Source organism: Balaenoptera acutorostrata, chromosome 2, assembly GCF_949987535.1.
Source record: "Balaenoptera acutorostrata chromosome 2, mBalAcu1.1, whole genome shotgun sequence".
Taxonomy (NCBI): Eukaryota; Metazoa; Chordata; class Mammalia; order Artiodactyla; family Balaenopteridae; genus Balaenoptera; species Balaenoptera acutorostrata.
In genome coordinates, this window is record NC_080065.1 from 139,592,390 (window position 1) to 139,609,533 (window position 17,144).

Genomic DNA, 17,144 nt, shown 5'->3' on the forward strand with positions numbered 1-17,144 from the left:
TTTGTCATTGAATTATTGAAATATGAAGTACAACTGCTAGTTTTACATGAATATTTATAAAGCTCTGCCTATCTCTCTTGAGCCTCTGGGTATATTTTATGTATTTGCAACTAGGAAGGAGAAATCAGCTTTAAACATAGTGACAGACTATATAATTCAGAAGGCTTTTCTGAGTGATGTTTGAAGGCAATGTTAGCTTTCTAGCTTGTGCCCTGCAGGTGGTAGTTTTGATACTGGACTTGAGTAGAAAGTTACAGGATAAGAAAACTTGTCCTTATTATTTCACTTGATTTTTCTCCTGGAACTGGGGGAGGAGGTGGTGGATGGGAGCATCCCTGCACATTGTTTCAGTGCAGTATTTTAGGGCATTCTTTTTTTTTTTTTTTTTTTTTTTTTTATAATTTTATTTTTTCCCTACTTTATTTATTTATTTATTTATTTTTGGCTGTGTTGGGTCTTCGGTTCGTGCGAGGGCTTTCTCCAGTTGCGGCAAGCGGGGGCCACTCTTCATTGCGGTGCGGGGACTGCTCTTCATCGCGGTGCGCGGGCCTTTCACTATCGCGGCCCCTCCCGTTGCGGGGCACAGGCTCCAGACGCGCAGGTTCAGCAGCTGTGGCTCACGGGCCCAGTTGCTCCGCGGCATGTGGGATCTTCCCAGACCAGGGCTCGAACCCGTGTCCCCTGCATTAGCAGGCAGACTCTCAACCACTGCGCCACCAGGGAAGCCCTAGGGCATTCTGTAGTTCAGTTTTTCCTTTCACTGTTGGCATAGGCCAGTGGATGAGGGATTATATTTTCCTTTACTGTTTTAGCAGTAACTTGAAATTACAGGAGTTTATTAGATATACTAATCTAAAACTCCAAAAACCATTTAACTTAGAAAGTTTTATTTTACTTAAATAATGACTATTTTTATGTCTCCTACCAACAATGCTTTTTATTGCTTGGCTGTCTTGTTTAGGATTGATTCATTTTTCAGAGTGAATTCAATTATGGAGAGAAGAATTGAACCAGTCTCAGCCTTGCATTCTAAAATAATGGATATTTTCAGGACATTCCACCTGAAAGTGGAAGAATACACTTTCTTTTCAAGTGCACATGGAACATTCTCCAGAATAGATCACATCTTGGGTCACAAATCAAGCCTTGGAAAATTTAAGAAAATTGAAATCGTATCAAGCATCTTTTCTGACCACAACACTGTGAGATTAGAAATCAGGTACAGGAAAAAAACAGTAAAAAACACAAATACGTGGAGGCTAAACAGTGCACTGCTAAATAACCAAGAGATCACTGAAGAAATCAAAGAGGAAATCAAAAAATACCTAGAAACAAATGACAACAAAAACACAACGATCCAAAACCTATGGGACACAGCAAAAGCAATGCTAAGAGGGAAGTTAATAGCAATTCAAGCTCACCTCAAGAAACAAGAAAAATCTCAAACGATGTAACCTTACACCTAAAGCAACTAGAAAAAGAAGAACAAAGAAAACCCAAAGTTAGTAGAAGGAAAGAAATCAAAGATCAGAGAAGAAATAAATGAAATAGAAACAAAGAAAACAGTAGCAAAGATCAGTGAAACTAAAAGCTGGTTCTTTGAGAAGATAAACAAAATGAATAAACCTTTAGCCAGACTTGTCAAGAAAAAAAGGGAGAGGATGCAAATCCATAAAATTAGAAATGAAAAAGGAGAAGTTACAACAGACACTGCAGAAATACAAAGCATCCTAAGAGACTACTACAAGCAACTGTATGCCAATAAAATGGACAACCTGGAAGAAATGGACAAATTCTTGGAAAAGTACAACCTTCCAAGATTGAACCAGGAAGAATTAGAAAATATAAACAGACCAATCACAGGTAATGAAATTGAAACTTCAATTAAAAATCTTCCAACAAAAGTCCAGGACCAGATGGCTTCACAGGCGAATTCTGTCAAACATTTAGAGAAGAGTTAACACCTGTCCTTCTCAAACTCTTCCAAAAATTTGCAGAGGGAGGAACACTCCCAAAGTTGTTCTACAAGGCCACCATCACCCTGATACCCAAACCAGACAAAGATATCACAAAAAAGAAAATTATAGACCAATATCACTGATGAATATAGGCTCAAAAATCCTCAACAAAATACTAGCAAACAGAATCCAACAACACATTAAAAGGATCATACACTGTGATCAAGTGGGATCTATCCCAGGGATGCAAGGATTCTTCAGTATATGCAAAACAATCAGTGTGATACACCATATTAACAAACTGAAGAATAAAAACCATATGATCACCTCAATAGATGCAGAAAAAGCATTTGACAAAATTCAACACCCATTTATGATAAAAACTCTCCAGAAAGTGGGCATAGAGGGAACCTACCTCAACATGATAAAAGCCATATACGACAAACCCACAGCAAACATCATTCTCAGTGGTGAAAAACTGAAAGCATTTCCTCTAAGATCAGGAACAAGACAAGGATGTCCACTCTTGCCACTATTATTCAAAATAGTATTGGAAGTCCTAGCCACAGCAGTCAGAGAAGAAAAAGAAATAAAAGGAATACAAATTGGAAAAGAAGTAGTAAAACTGTCACTGTTTGCCCATGACATGATACTATATATAGAAAATCCTAAAGATGCCACCAGAAAACTACTAGAACTAATCAATGAATTGGTAAGGTTGCAGGATACAAAATTAATGCACAGGACTTCCCTGGTGGCACAGTGGTTAAGAATTGGCCTGCCAGTGCAGGGGACATGGGTTTGAGCCCTGGTCCAGGAAGATCGCATAGGCTGCGGAGCAACTAAGCCCATGCACCACAACTACTGAGCCTGCGCTCTAGATTCCGTGAGCCACAACTACTGAGCCTGCATGCCACAACTGCAGAAGCTCGCGTGCCTGGAGCCTGTACTCTGCAACAAGAGAAGCCACCACAAAGAGAAGCCTGCGCACTGCAACGAAGAGTAGCCCCTGCTCACCGCAACTAGAGAAAGCCCACACACAGCAGTGAAGACCCAGCGCAGCCAAAAATAAATAAAATAATGATAATAAATAAACAAATAAATAAATAAAAATAAGGCAGTAGGTGGCACTCACTTCCCTCTTGTTAGCAGAAAATTGTTAAGAGTGTTCAGCACTACCTGGTTCTCACTGATACACGTGTTTTCATTGACAAGAGGCACTCTGTCCACAGCCCTAGTCCGGTGTTTCTCAAACGTTTGTATGTAGAGGAAGAACTTGGGGTGCTTGCTTATTAATGCAGACTTCTGGATTTCGCCCCAGAGATTCTGATTCACTAGAAATCTGTTTTAAACAAGCACTTCCAGGTGATTCTGTTGTAGGGGACTGTACTTTGAGAATATCCCTCTAGTCAAATGAAGAATGTAGCTTTAGTGCCATGTTTTAAGATGGCATTAATTATAGATACTATTTATTGGGACCTCATTATTTGACATGGTCTGTGCTATATTTTACAAATAACTGTCTCAGGGTCACACAGTTTGTGAATATTGGAGCTATGATTTAAACGCTAGGTTTAAGTACCTGGTTCTGCGTACCTAATGAATGTACAGGTATGTTTCTGGGCCTCTGCAGTTACCTTAATGTGTGGGTAAAAAGGCAAAGAGCTCAGTGGAATAAGCCACTGAGATTTAGGGCAGATTCATTCTGGGTCCTAAGCTATTATAGCATGGAATCATGGAAATAACACTGGAGTGGTGGAAAGCGAACTTCATTCTAGTCCTGGCATACTCATTAACCAGAAGAAGACTTTGGTCAGGTCTCCTCCCTCCCTGGCCTCCATTTCATTCATCTAGAAGATAAGAGGTTCCGTGTTGTCTGTAGACCACCTTCTTCAGAATCACTTGAAGGACTTGTTAAAAGATCCAAATCCCTGGGCCCTACTCTCAGACTTAGTGAGTCAGGATCTGGTGTGGGAGACCAGGGGGTTTGCGCTTGTAATGAATGCCCTAGTGATGTGCGGCTAGAGAATCACTGGACCAGAGGGTCTCTGGGCTCTCTTTCAGTGCAGATGCTCCACGAGTTTTAGCCTTGAGTTTTGACTTCCTCGGGTGTGACTAAAACACGCCAGGTGGTGATGTGGACTCCGTAACTATAAATTACGTAAATGAGGTTGCTGCTTCATCAGGCTGTTAAAGCAGTTTTGAAAGAGTTAAGGACAAAACAGATCTTGGATTCTAATGAAGAAAGTTTGCTTGTGATCTAAGATTCAGCCTTTATTTGGAACTGCTTCTGGTTTGTTAAAGTGTACTAATTGCTAACATGCAGCACTGGGTACCTAGCACTGTGTTAAGCACTGTATATATACATTTTCTCAATGAATCTCTCCCATTGTGACTGTTGCTAAGTACATCTGGTTAGTTTCCATGGCTGAGAGTGCACTTTCTAACATAAGTGAACATTTTGGTCCCCACTTAAACTTAACTTTACGTGGTTCAGAAACTAATGTCTTAATTATTCTTTAATGGCAATATCTGAATGCTTGTGATTTCCTTCTTTCTTTGTCAGAGAATTATGATAGATTTAAACTTTTCTAGTTGGTGCGTAGCACATTCAGGAAGTGCACTGATCATAAGTTTAGCTCAATTGATCAAGTGGTGAACGTGCCCAGGTAAACAGGTGAAGAAATAGAATGTGATAGCAACTCTGAGTCCCCTTCATACCCCCTCCCAGTCACTACCCACCTGTCTTCCCCAGAGGTAACCATCACCCCGACTGCTACCATATGATAGATTTTTTTTAAAAAAAAGGTTAGCTTTTGTTTTCTTTAACTCAGCATAATTTATTGGGCAACCATTATATGCCTGGTGCTGAGGATACAGGTAGTGAAAGAGGAATCAGCCCTTGCTCCTGGAGCTCACACTCTGCTGGGAATGGCAGAGTAATTCAGTAAATCACTAATTACAAGTCTTCACTGTGCTGTTACGAAAGCAGAGGGATGTGGGCCTATGGGAGCAGACATCAGGGTGACCTGGAAACAGTCATTGGATTTTTGGGAAAGTTTACTTTCTTAAAGATACAGTGAGGGGAAAGGGTAAAATGACAAATGTCATATGGATCAGTAAAGGGTTATGCTGTCAGAATGCCGACTTGGGTTTTGTTTTCAACTCTATAAATGTTAGGACCACTTCATCCTTCCAGAAGTAAGATGTGGGATGTGTGCTGCGGTTGGGGAATATACTGTCTTTGGAGCTGACTCAGAGTTACCAAGCTTGATGAGGCTGCAGCTAACCCTGAGGGAAAAGGCATGCGAAGTGAGTATACTGCAAACATTGCAAAATAAAAGGGATGTGTTTTTCTATGTGATGAAAACGATTAGATTTTTTCCATGCATTTCATTTTAGTGCAGAGGTTGTAATTACAATTTTAGTTGATTAAGAAGAGCTCAGTCACATGTGTGGGTTTAAAACAGGATATGTTTTGGCGTAGGTGAGCTTCCAGAAAGATTCTAAAGCAGGACAAAACTACATAGATGACATTATTAACACTTCTAGGAATAGGCACCTCTTCTTAACCCAGTGTCTCTGATAAAACTGTCTAGGGTCAGATCTCTATATGAGAGAGGTTCTAGCCTTTATTCTTAAGCAAACCAGCCTACTCTGAGTTATGTTAGTACATAACTTAGGACTTATCTGTATGGAATCACAAATACATTGGATCAAAGAGAGAAAATATTGGGAAATGAATCATACTTGTGCAGTCAAGTAAAATATTTTTTATTTTTGTCCAATAGGGACTTGAATGAATTTTTATTTTCACTTATGGCCCAAGGAGACTCATAAAAACTCCACTCTGGAAAGTAAGGGATGGCAATATCACACAAAGTGTAATTTAAGGAAAAGGCATAAATGAACCTAAAAGTGTTGTTTAATGCACATATGGAGGAATACATTCTGCAGTCAATGTGAAACCATTTCTAAACCTCCTGAAGGTCATCGAAAAGTTCCAAGTTTCCATAGTGGACCCCAGCATAAGAAATGATTTAAGTTCATTTTCTCTGGCCACAGTTCTTGACTCTTTTTATATCCATGCTCTTTGCAGTGTGACTTTGCAGCACCTCTTATTATGAGGTGGAGTCTGTCTGACCTCTCGAATTTGGGCTTGCTTTGTAATAGAATGTGGCAGAAGTGACAGTTCACAGGTTTCCAGCCTTGGCCCTGTTTGCTTCCTCTTTCTTTCTTGGACCTCTGCTTCTCCATGTAAACAAGCCCAGGCTGATCTGCTCAAGGACGAGAGACCACGTGGAAGAGAGATGTGGGCCCCAGCTTACAGCCAGCCAACCACAAAACATGAGAGAGCCCAGCAGACATCAGCACAGCTGCAGATGCAGCAAAAACTGATGACAGAAGCATGAATGAGCCCAGGTGAGAATAGGTAAACCACCACAAACTGACTTACAGACTCATGAAGAAATTAGTAAGTTCTTATTGTTTAAGCCACTGAAATTTGAGGTAGTTTGCTACAAAGTAGCAGCTGTGATAAATATTTCAAACTTTGTACTCTTAAGGAGAATACCTATCCTTTTCAAATGTCCATAACAATTTGTATAATTGATTCTACAAATTTTAGATTCTGCTGTTGCAGACTCTAAATTGATTCTGCAATTGTAAAATTGATTTACAAAGAAGGCCTCACATTCTCTCAAATAAGAATTATATAGACCACTTTTTAAAAAAATTTATTTTTGTTTATTTTTGGCTGCATTGGGTCTTTGTTGCTGTGCATGGGCTTTCTCTAGTGATGAGCGGAGGTTACTCTTTATTGCGATGTGCGGGCTTCTTATTGTGGTGGCTTCTTTTGTTGCAAAGCACAGGCTCTGGGTGCGCGGGCTTCAGTAGTTGTGGCATGTGGGCTCAGTAGTTGTGGCTCGCGGGCTCTAGAGCACAGGCTCAGTAGTTGTGGCACATGGGCTTAGTTGCTCCACGGCATGTGGGATCTTCCTTGGCCAGGGCTCGAACCCATGTACCCTGCATTGGCAGGCGGATTCTTAACCACTGCGCCACCAGGGAAGCCCTAGATCACTTTTTAAAATCATAGTGCCCTAAAACCAGAATTTTGTTCTTAAAAAGAAAGTTTAAGCATAATCTACTTGATAATAAAACACTCCTAATTCTTGGTTCTTTGGGGGAAAGAATCATTGAAATGGACAGATCTTGTAAGTCCAATAAGAAATACAAATGATACAAATAGCCAAGACACAGAAGTGACCTAAATATCTGTCAATAGGTGAATGGATAAAGAAGATGTGGTATATATATACAATGGAATACTACTCAGCCATAAAAAAGAATGAAATAATGCCATTTGCAGCAATATGGATGGACCTAGAGATTATCATAGTAAAGTAAGTCAGAAAGAGAAAGGCAAATACCATATGATATCACTTTTATGTGGAATCTAAAATATGACACAAATGATTTACAAAACAGAAACAGACTCACAGATGTAGAAAACAAACTTAGGGTTACCAAAGGGGAAAGGGGGTAGGGGAGGGATAAATTAGGGAGTTTGGGATTAGCATATACAAACTACTATATATAAAATAGGTAAATAACAAGTCTTACTGTATAGCACAGGGAACTATATGCAGTGTCTTGTAATTATAATGGAAAAAATATGAAAAAGAGTATATGTGTGTGTGTATATATATGTACGTATCTGAATCACTTTGCTGTATACCAGAAACTAACACAACATTGTAAATCAACTATACTTCAATTTAAAAAAATGCAAATGAAAAAATACGTATGAGACAAAGGCATAAAACATACAGAAAAAATATAAAATTCTTTGTAGGAATGAGCTGGATCATTCTATTTCTCTGTACGGTTCTGGATTAGAATTGATCAAAAGATGAACTTGAGTCATAATTGGGAGTTAGAATTGATTCTCTCACAGTCATTTTGGCATCTTGATACCTATCACAGTGGTGCCTCAGTCTAAGACACCACACTAAGGTAGCAAGTGTCCCATTCCAACATATTGTTAGACTAATTTAAGCATGGGTATCAGTGACTGGCAGAAATGTCATAGGACTGAACCTTAGCTATAAAGGAGTATAGAAATGTACTTTCTAGTTTTCTAGCCTCTTAGAACATGTCAATGTCCTCGAGCCAGAAACCACCATGATCACAATTATAGTTGAACAAGTCAGGTTTATTACTTGTTGCAGCAAGGGAGAACACACACCGTGGGGAACCATGGGGAATCCTCAGCAAGAGGATATTAGGATTTGGGCTTTGGTTGAGTGACTTCATAGGATTTGGGCTTTGGTTGATTGAGTTGTGGAGAGTCTAAGGAAGCTAAGGTTTGCTCTGGATTGGATGCCATCAGAAAGTGTGTGTGGGGGGAATTCTATGATTATCTCAAATTTTATACATAGGGAGGGCAGACTAGGGTGAGGAAACAGGTGTAATTAATTGATAAAGAATTAATAGTCACTCATTTTAGCAAAAAGAGGGTGATGTTTGGTATTATGTGGATGGCACAGCAACCTTATTTTTGTCTGTGCTTAGACAAAATTATGTTGTGGACTTGCTTTATCTGATTTAATCATGTTCTCAGAATGACCTTGTCTGAGTTGGTATTCTGTGAGATACCTGGTTTACGTCCAAAAAGAGAATAACAGCGTTGAGTGCCTGGCCAGCTTCTGAATGTCAGGGGCTGTTCTTTTCTCTTCTTTTTCAAGTACAGGCTGGAAGGTAATTTGAGCGACTGTTCAGTAAGCGAATTTGTTGTATCTGCCTCAGGTTTCATCATACTTAATGATGAAGCTCTGGAGTTTCCCATGAAAGTCAGGTACAAGTCAAGTATGCCCACTATACATGGTTATTTAACATTTCCCAAAAGTTTAGTCAAAGCAGTAAGATGGAATAAGAGAAAAATCTTTGGAAAGGAAGAGACAAATTATTACTTGCGTATAATTGCCTCCCTAGGAACCGAAGAAAACCAACTGAAAAATTATTAGAAGTAAGGAGAGTTCAGTAAGGCAGCTGGTTAAAAAATCAGTATACAAAAGTCAATGCTTATGCTTTAAATCAACAATCATCAGAATATACAATTTTAAGAAAGCATTAAAATAGAGACTAAAATAGAAAATATCTAGGAATAAACTTGACATAAGAAAAGTATGCAGGGCCCATATAAATAAAACTGTAAAACTTTCCTGGGAGACTTGAAGACTTAAATAAATGGTAGGGCATACCACATTCTTGGATGGCGTAACTCAATACTTCAGCCTTTTCAATTCTAATAAAAATGTCAAAAGTATTTTTCTTTTTAACTAGACAATATAATCCTAAGGTCACCTGGGAATCTTAATAAAAGGCTGAAGAAGTTTTAGAGGATTGAGAGGTGACTTACACTGCTAGAAAGAAAGATTTATTATAAAAGTAGCATGATTCTTGTGTAAGAATAAAAATAGCCCGCCAAACAAGCTCAAGTGTATACATATGGTTTAGGATAAAGGTGGAATTGAAATGTTCTTATATTTCTGCTTAAGATACAGAAAGCTGCTCAGCACATCGCTTCTGTCCTAATAATGAGAAAATGACAGATAAACTACAAAATCGTTACTTTTGTTGAGCTCATGAGAAAGATGAGGTTGTGAGGCAACCAAGTAACCTCATTCAGAAGAGAGACAAGCCCCTCCGAGGAGAAATGGGCTTCACAACTGTCTCCACTCTGGCAGAGCATGGGGAAGAGAGGCACAGCCACTGTCCACGTGGGGAGAAGAAATCAGCTAAATTGTAACACAAAATCCATGTGTGGGTGAGTGTGTAAATCTGGGAAAACTGAGGTAGAAGAGGAGTTCCCACTCAGCTACAAACTTTCTTCCACAGACTTCCACTGGGTGCTCACAAGAAATATTGTGGGCAGGGTAGGAGGCTGGCCCTCTTGAGCCCACCTCTGAGGTCCAGGCAGAGGGAGGCAATCAATGGATGTTGGGGACACAAAATGCCATTGGTTTCCCTGAATTTTCCTCCTTTAGGGATCAAAAGCTCTAAGCTACTGGGGGTAGGGCAGCAAACTCAGTTACCCACAGGGTTCAAAATGATCAGTGGATGTGAGGCCTAAGGCCCTGCCTACTAACCTGGACAATTTCCCCTGGACAGTAGACTACAGCCTCAAGTCTTTGGAGTGGCAGAGTCTATTACTCCCAGGGCAGACAGACCAAGATACGTTGCTTAATAGCTGCATGAAAAGCACTTGATAACATTGAACATCCATTTATGATGAAAACTCAGCAAACTAGAACTTCCTCAATCTGATAAAGGACATCTACAAAAACCCTACGGCTACCATCATACTTAATGCTGGAAGATTGAATCTATAAATTGTACGTCCCTACAGTGGAATACTTCTCATCAATAAGATGGATGAACTACTGATAAAAGCAGCGGCATGGATGAATCTCAAAAGCATTACGGTAAGTGAAAAAGCCAGACTCAAAAGGCTGGAAAAAACATTGGGAAGAAAAAAAAAAAGGCTATACCTTGTATAATTATATTCGGTTGACATTCAGGAAAAGGCAAAATTGTATGGACAGAGAACAGATCAGTGGTTTGGGGATGGAGGATTGACTACAGAAGGGTACAAGCAAACTTTTTGGGATGATGGAAATACTCCATCTGTATGTCTTGATTGTTGTGACTATGCATTATGTATTTGTCAAAATTCATGGCATTATAATCTTAAAGAGGATGAATTACATCTTGAGAGATCTGACTTTAAAAAACTGATTCAGGAAGAAAGTATTATGCTAAACAGTGCTGAAAAAATTGATAAACCATTTGTGGAAAATTAACTTTTGATTCCTCACATCATATGATAAGATAAATTCCAAATGGATTATAAATAAGAATGAAAAAAAATCAAACCATTAGAAACTTAAAAATATGCAGAAAAGATAGGTGATGAATACATACGAGAGCAAACCATAAAGTAAAACAAGGAAGTGAAGACTGCAACAGTCAGGATAGTGATTATCAAGAGATAAAAGGAGTGTGTCCTTGAGAAAGAACCCATTGTAGGAATCTCTGTCTTCTCTCTCTCTCCCTCCGTCCCTCCTTCCCTCCCTCCACTCTCCCTTCCGCCTCCTCCTCCCTCCCTCCTTTCCACTCTCTTCCTCCCTCTCCATCTCAGTAATATGGATAGCAGTTATATGAACATTTGTTTTATGATTGTTCATCACTGTGCGGCCCTCTGTATATGTACCATATTTTATAATTTTAAAAAAGGTAAAACTTGGGTTCCAAATGTAATTTCCTATATTTTACACACAGAGGATTTAGGCACAGAGGATCCAAGTCCATTGGTGAAGATAATCCTCCCATTTCCTCATCCAATTCCCCATTCCCTATCCAATGCTCTACCAGCCAAAGCAGCCACATGGTTCAGCACAGGTTAAAAGACTCTGAACCTTATAAACCAAACCCAGTTTAAAAGAACCTAGGTTGCAGTTATGAGGTGTACAATAAAAAATTAAACAAATATGGGTGAAATCAATCTGACTTGGAATGGAGAAAGCCTTTTTAAATATCAAAGTAAAGGCAGAAGACATAAGGAAAAGATTGATAGATTTGATTACTCCCAAGTTAAAAATGATGTACAAATTTTAAAACATCAAAGCAAAAATTGAAAGACAACGTACAATTGGGGAAAATGTTTTAAAAATACATGGCAGGGGACTTCCCTGGTGGCGCAGTGGTTAAGAATCCACCTCCCAATGCAGGGGACACGGGTTCGAGCCCTGGTCCGGGAAGATCCCACATGCCGCGGAGCAACTAAGCCCGTGTGCCACAACTACTGAGCCTGTGTTCTAGAGCCCGTGAGCCACAACTACTGAGCCCGCGTGCCACAAATACTGAAGCCCGCGTGCCTGGAGCCTGTGCTCTGCAGCAAGAGAAGCCACCGTAATGAGAAGCCTGCGCACCGCAACAAAGAGTAGACCCCGCTCACCACAACTAGAGAAAGCCGGCGTGCAGCAATGAAGACCCAATGCAGCCAAAAATAAATAAATTAAAAAAAATATATATATATGGCAGATAAAGGGTTAACATCTTTGAAATGCAAAGAGCCCCTACAATCAATGAGACCAATACTGCAATAGAAAAACAGGCAAGAAATATGGATAGAGCATTTTTAAGGGAAGAAATACATATTACTAATAAACATTTAAAAATATTCATTCTCCCTAGTAATCAAATAGTTACACATTAAAAGTGTGTACCTGTCACATATATAATTGTCCAGGATTAAAAAGAAGGGAAGCATCCAGAATTGGACAGTTGTAGAGAAAAGAACACTCTGAAACACTTGGTAGGAGAGCAGTCCAGCAACATTAACAAGAGCCTCAAAAATTGTATATTCTTTGATTTAACAAGATATGTACAAAGATATTCATAATAAAGATAACTGGAAATGACCTAAAACATTCCAATGATGGGGAACTGGCTAGGTTATGTTCCCTTTGTGTACCTGGGCGTTTTCTAGCTAAAATGCGCACCATTGTGTGACTTAGAAAAAAGGCTCCTCTTATTCCAGGGAGACCCCACCCCACGCCAGGCCTACCAGCTTGTGCAGGCAACAGCTTCGACGGTGGAGATCATGGCTCTGATACACACAATGTGATGGTGTGCTACGGAGTCATTAAAACACATTTTTGAATGACATAGGGATAGGTTCACAATATGCTATTAATGACGTAAAACGTGAAGTGTTAAGACTAGTTACTAGTTATTATTTAAAACGTAAGTTTTTCAGTGTGTACAACATGAGTCCAATTTTCAAAAGAGCAAGTAGTAATATGCATAGAAAACTAGGAAAAAAAAAAACCTAGAAGGAAATATACCAGTATTTTTAAGCGTATTATATCTGGTTGATAAGATTATAGGTAATTTTTATTTTTCCTTTTTGCTTTTCTATATTTTTGATATTTTCTAGGTGGAATGTATATTACTTAGGTAATTAGAAAATAAAACAGTAAAATCAAAAATAAATCTCATTTAGAGTACTGAGCAGACCCAGGTGAAAAATGCAGTTTAGCCAGGAGAAATGTGTGCTTTTGGCTACTTTGATTACCTTGAGTTTCACCTAAACGCTTAAGCGTTATAGATGGAGAGAAAAATCAGTAGAGAGCGGCTATTTAAAATGACATTCAGCGACAGTGGTGAAAACGTGAGCACATTAGAACACTGAAACTAGATGAGGTTATGTGACACAGGCCATTCTTGATGTGCAGGTTGAACCCGAGCAAAATGCTTCTGACCCAGCCCTCCTCATCACAGATGTTAAGGGGCCAGAGGAAGCTTGGCACGGGTTAGGGGACAGATGGAGAAGGCAGTGGGAAGCCTTGGTTAAGTCATAGAAGCACAGGAAGCTCCTGTACCCTCCACCCAGTGATTCAAGTGGGAGATAAAGGTAGAGCAGTCTTTTTGGAGTTTGTGCTTAAGCCTAACTTTATTACGTGGCTGGTTACTTCTTTATATCCGAGTTCCCTGTTCTGATAAGGTGTTTGCTGCAAAGTGAGAGTGTTAAATGTGGCGTTTCCGTTAATGGTTTGTTTTCCCTGAAGCCAGTGGTGTTAATTATCTGTGTTGATGGAGAGGAGGAAGCCCATGACGGAGTGAAATATACAGATGTCTTTGCCCTCTCTCTCTTATTCTCTAATATTTCCCTCCACTGCTTACAACCCTCCAGTGACTCCTCACAGGCTTCAGGACAAAGTGTAAACTCTTCATCTTGGCATAAAAGATCTGCTTTTCATTCTAGTACCTTCGCTCAGCACCACATACTCCAACCACACCAAAGTAGCTTTAGCCCTCTAAAAACATGTGGCATGTTATCTCATGTGTGGGGACATTTATCGTCTTGCTAATATTATCCACTGCCTACTATGTGCCAGGCATTGTGCTAAATGTATTATCTTCTGCCTCATAACAATCCTATCTTTTAGGCTTGAATATCGTCTCCATTTTATAAATGAGAAGCCTGAGGTTCAAAGAAATTAAATAACTTTCCTAACTAACCCAGTGAGTTAGTAGCACAGTCAGAATTTGAACCCAGGTTTTTTTTTTCTTCAGCACTTTATTGAGGTATGATTGACATACAAAAAGCTATAGGTATTTAATGTATATAACTTGAGGTGCTTGGAGATAAGTGGACACCTGTGAAACTATCATTACTGTCAGAGCCATAAACTTACCCATCTCCTCCTCCCAGCCCTTGAACCCAGGTTTGACTCGAAAGCTTGAATACTTTTTTTTTAAATTGAGGTATAATATATGCAACACAAAACTTACCATTTTAACTATTTTAAGTGTACATTTTTATGGCATTAGGTACACTTACATTGTTGTGCAACCATCACCACCATCCATCTCCAGAACTTTTTATCTTCTCCAATTGAAACTCTGTATCCATTAAACACGAACTCCCCATTTCTTCCTCCTCCCAGCCCCTGGCAACCACTATGCTACTTTCTGTCTCTGTGAATCTGCCCACTCTAATAAGCACCTCATATATGGGGAATCATACATTATTTGTCCTTTTGTGACTGACTTATTTAACGTAGCATAATGTCTTCAAGGTTCATCCATGCTATAGCATGTTTCAGAATTTCTTTCCTTTTCCAGGCTGAACAATATTCCATTGTATGAATATATCGTATTTTGTTTATTCATTCACCCTTCAGTGGAGGCTTGTGTTGCTTCCACCTTTTAGCTACTGTGAATATTGGTGCTATGAACACGAGTGTACAAATATCTGTTCAAGTCCCTGCTTTCACTTCTCTTGAGTATACAGAATTGGAATTGCTGGATCATATGGTAATCCTATGTTTTGTGACGCGGATATGGTTGAAGATCGTAGGCCAGTCATTTTGTAGAATCTCCTTCAGTTTGGTCTTGACCAGTTTCTTCATGGTTAGACTCAGGTTATGTGTTTTGACTGGAATGTCACGGATGCTTTTTTTTTTTCTTTTAATCACACCCCACAGGGTGGCACATGACGTCTATTTGGTTATTGGTATTTTTTTTTAAGTTACTATTGTTTTTAAAAAAATTATTTATTTTTGGCTGCGTCAGGTCTTAGTTGCAGCACACGGGATCTTTCGCTGCAGCACGCAGGCTCCTTTGCTGCAGCACACGGGCTTCTCTCTAGTTGTGTTGCACAGGCTCCAGAGTGCGTGGACTCTGTAGTTGTGGCACGCGGGCTGTCTAGTTGTGGCACGTGGGTTCAATAGTTGCAGTGCATGGGTTTAATTGCCCCGCGACATGTGGAATCTTAGTTCCCCGACCAGGGATCAAACCTGCATCCCCCGCATTGGAAGGCAGATTCTTAACCACTGGACCACCAGAGGAGTCCCTGGTTATTGGTATTTTTAACTTTGATTCACTTATTGTGCTGCTGTCTGCCAGGTGTCTCTACTGTAAAATTATTGTAAAGTCTCTTTGTAATTAATAAGTATCTTGTGAGGAGGTACTTTGAGACTATGTAAGTATCTCTTTCCTCATCAATCTCTCACCCACTAGAGTTTAGCATCCTTTGATGTTTCTTGACTAAATTAAACATTACTATGATGGTTAGTAAATGGTGATTTTCTAATAACCATCATTTCTTTTGCATTTATTAGTTGTTTACTATAAAGAAGAGCTTTCTTTTCTAATTTATTTATTCATTTATTTCTATCAGTATAGCTTCATGAGTACTTACTTTATTCACTGTATACTAATCTGTTGCTATCAGTATTTCTTTTCATGCTCAAAATGTCCCAGATTTGGCCAGTGGGAGCCATTGCAAGTTGCTTCCTGTGTCCTTTTGACATTTCTTCATCATTGTTTGAGGACTTTCTTACTTTATGACACAAAAAGATGTTCCAGGCTCATCTTATTATTTCCCTGGATTCAGTGATTTGAGGAGAGCATATTCATCTGTAGAAATAAAGCCACCGCTAAGTGTCAAAAATGCAAAAACAGGGTGTTACCAGGTGGCTTCACATGCATCCACCACCAGTGAGCCCCATGGGTTTGGGATTTCACCCCTGGTTTGTTACCGGATTCGTGAGTCCAAAAGAAGACATGTGCATTTCATGGCCAATTAAGTATCAGCTGTAAACTTGAGCATCCCTGAGGGGGGCGCAGAAAGCAACTGGCACCGATCTGTGCTGCAGGATTGTTTGCTTTCCTCCTCTAGGATACTCCAGGGCCTGCTGGCATGGGAGCTCTGTTTAGAGAGAAAACTGTTTTTACATATTTCTCTCTAATGGTAATAGAAGTGAAACTATTGTTGTGAAAAGACACTAAGTTTAGACTACACCATATGGCAGTGAGAGGCGTTCATCACTACAGCGACTGAACTGAAAATAGCCCAAATTTCTGCATTTTTGGAGAATTAACCCCTGACTGCCAGGAAACACCCATTGTAGCAGCTCTTCAGCCATGTAATTTAAAATAATTACTAATTAAATGAGAATGAAATAGAGTCCATAATAATCATCATCATCACTGTAACCCAGGTTACTGTTTGTTGGAGCATTACCTAGGGGAAGATGCTTGCCAAAGGGAGGAAGAATGGCCGGGGAGCCTCCGGCTTCATCATTACTGCTGAGGTAAGGAATTGGGACCTTTCTGGGGTGCTTGGCAGCTGCATACCTAATTTTATATTCCATCAATATTGCCGATCTCATGTCGTTTCAAGGAATTTGCTCACTAATACAGCAGGCAGCGTGTCATTGAGAAATGAGCATGGGAACAGCTGTGTGGTGCTTGTCAGTGAATTTGTATCACTGCAGGAAACAACTCAAGCAATTACCTTGTCTTCGACAGGTGTCACTCTCATCCCCATCTCAGGAAAAGCAAGGCCCCTTTGCAAGGGTGCCGTTGGATGCGAATGTCCAGTGCCAGTGGTTATGAGCAGGTGTGTGGGATAGTGGAGGTGGGACGTGTTTCACGTTACTGTACAAAGGCCTGTCTGGGTGTCTAAGAAAGTAGAAGGTGGGGGCTGTTTGGGTTAAAGGCAGGGTTTCTGCTTCCCGTTGTTTGGGTGATTTAAAAGAACATGCATTCCTTTGTTTATTCACTCATCAACAAATGCATACCTACTATGTGCCAAACATTGCAATAAGTGCT

General features: G+C 39.8%; 1 long non-coding RNA gene across 1 annotated transcript; it reads left to right on the top strand.

The window, feature by feature from the left end:
• The first annotated feature begins 9,492 nt into the window (after positions 1-9,492).
• On the top strand, positions 9,493-16,930 carry LOC130706415 (uncharacterized). The gene is made up of 4 exons (XR_009006689.1): positions 9,493-9,786; positions 10,131-10,444; positions 16,532-16,624; positions 16,842-16,930. It is a non-coding gene; the product is annotated as an uncharacterized LOC130706415 (long non-coding RNA).
• Positions 16,931-17,144: the final 214 nt, after the last annotated feature.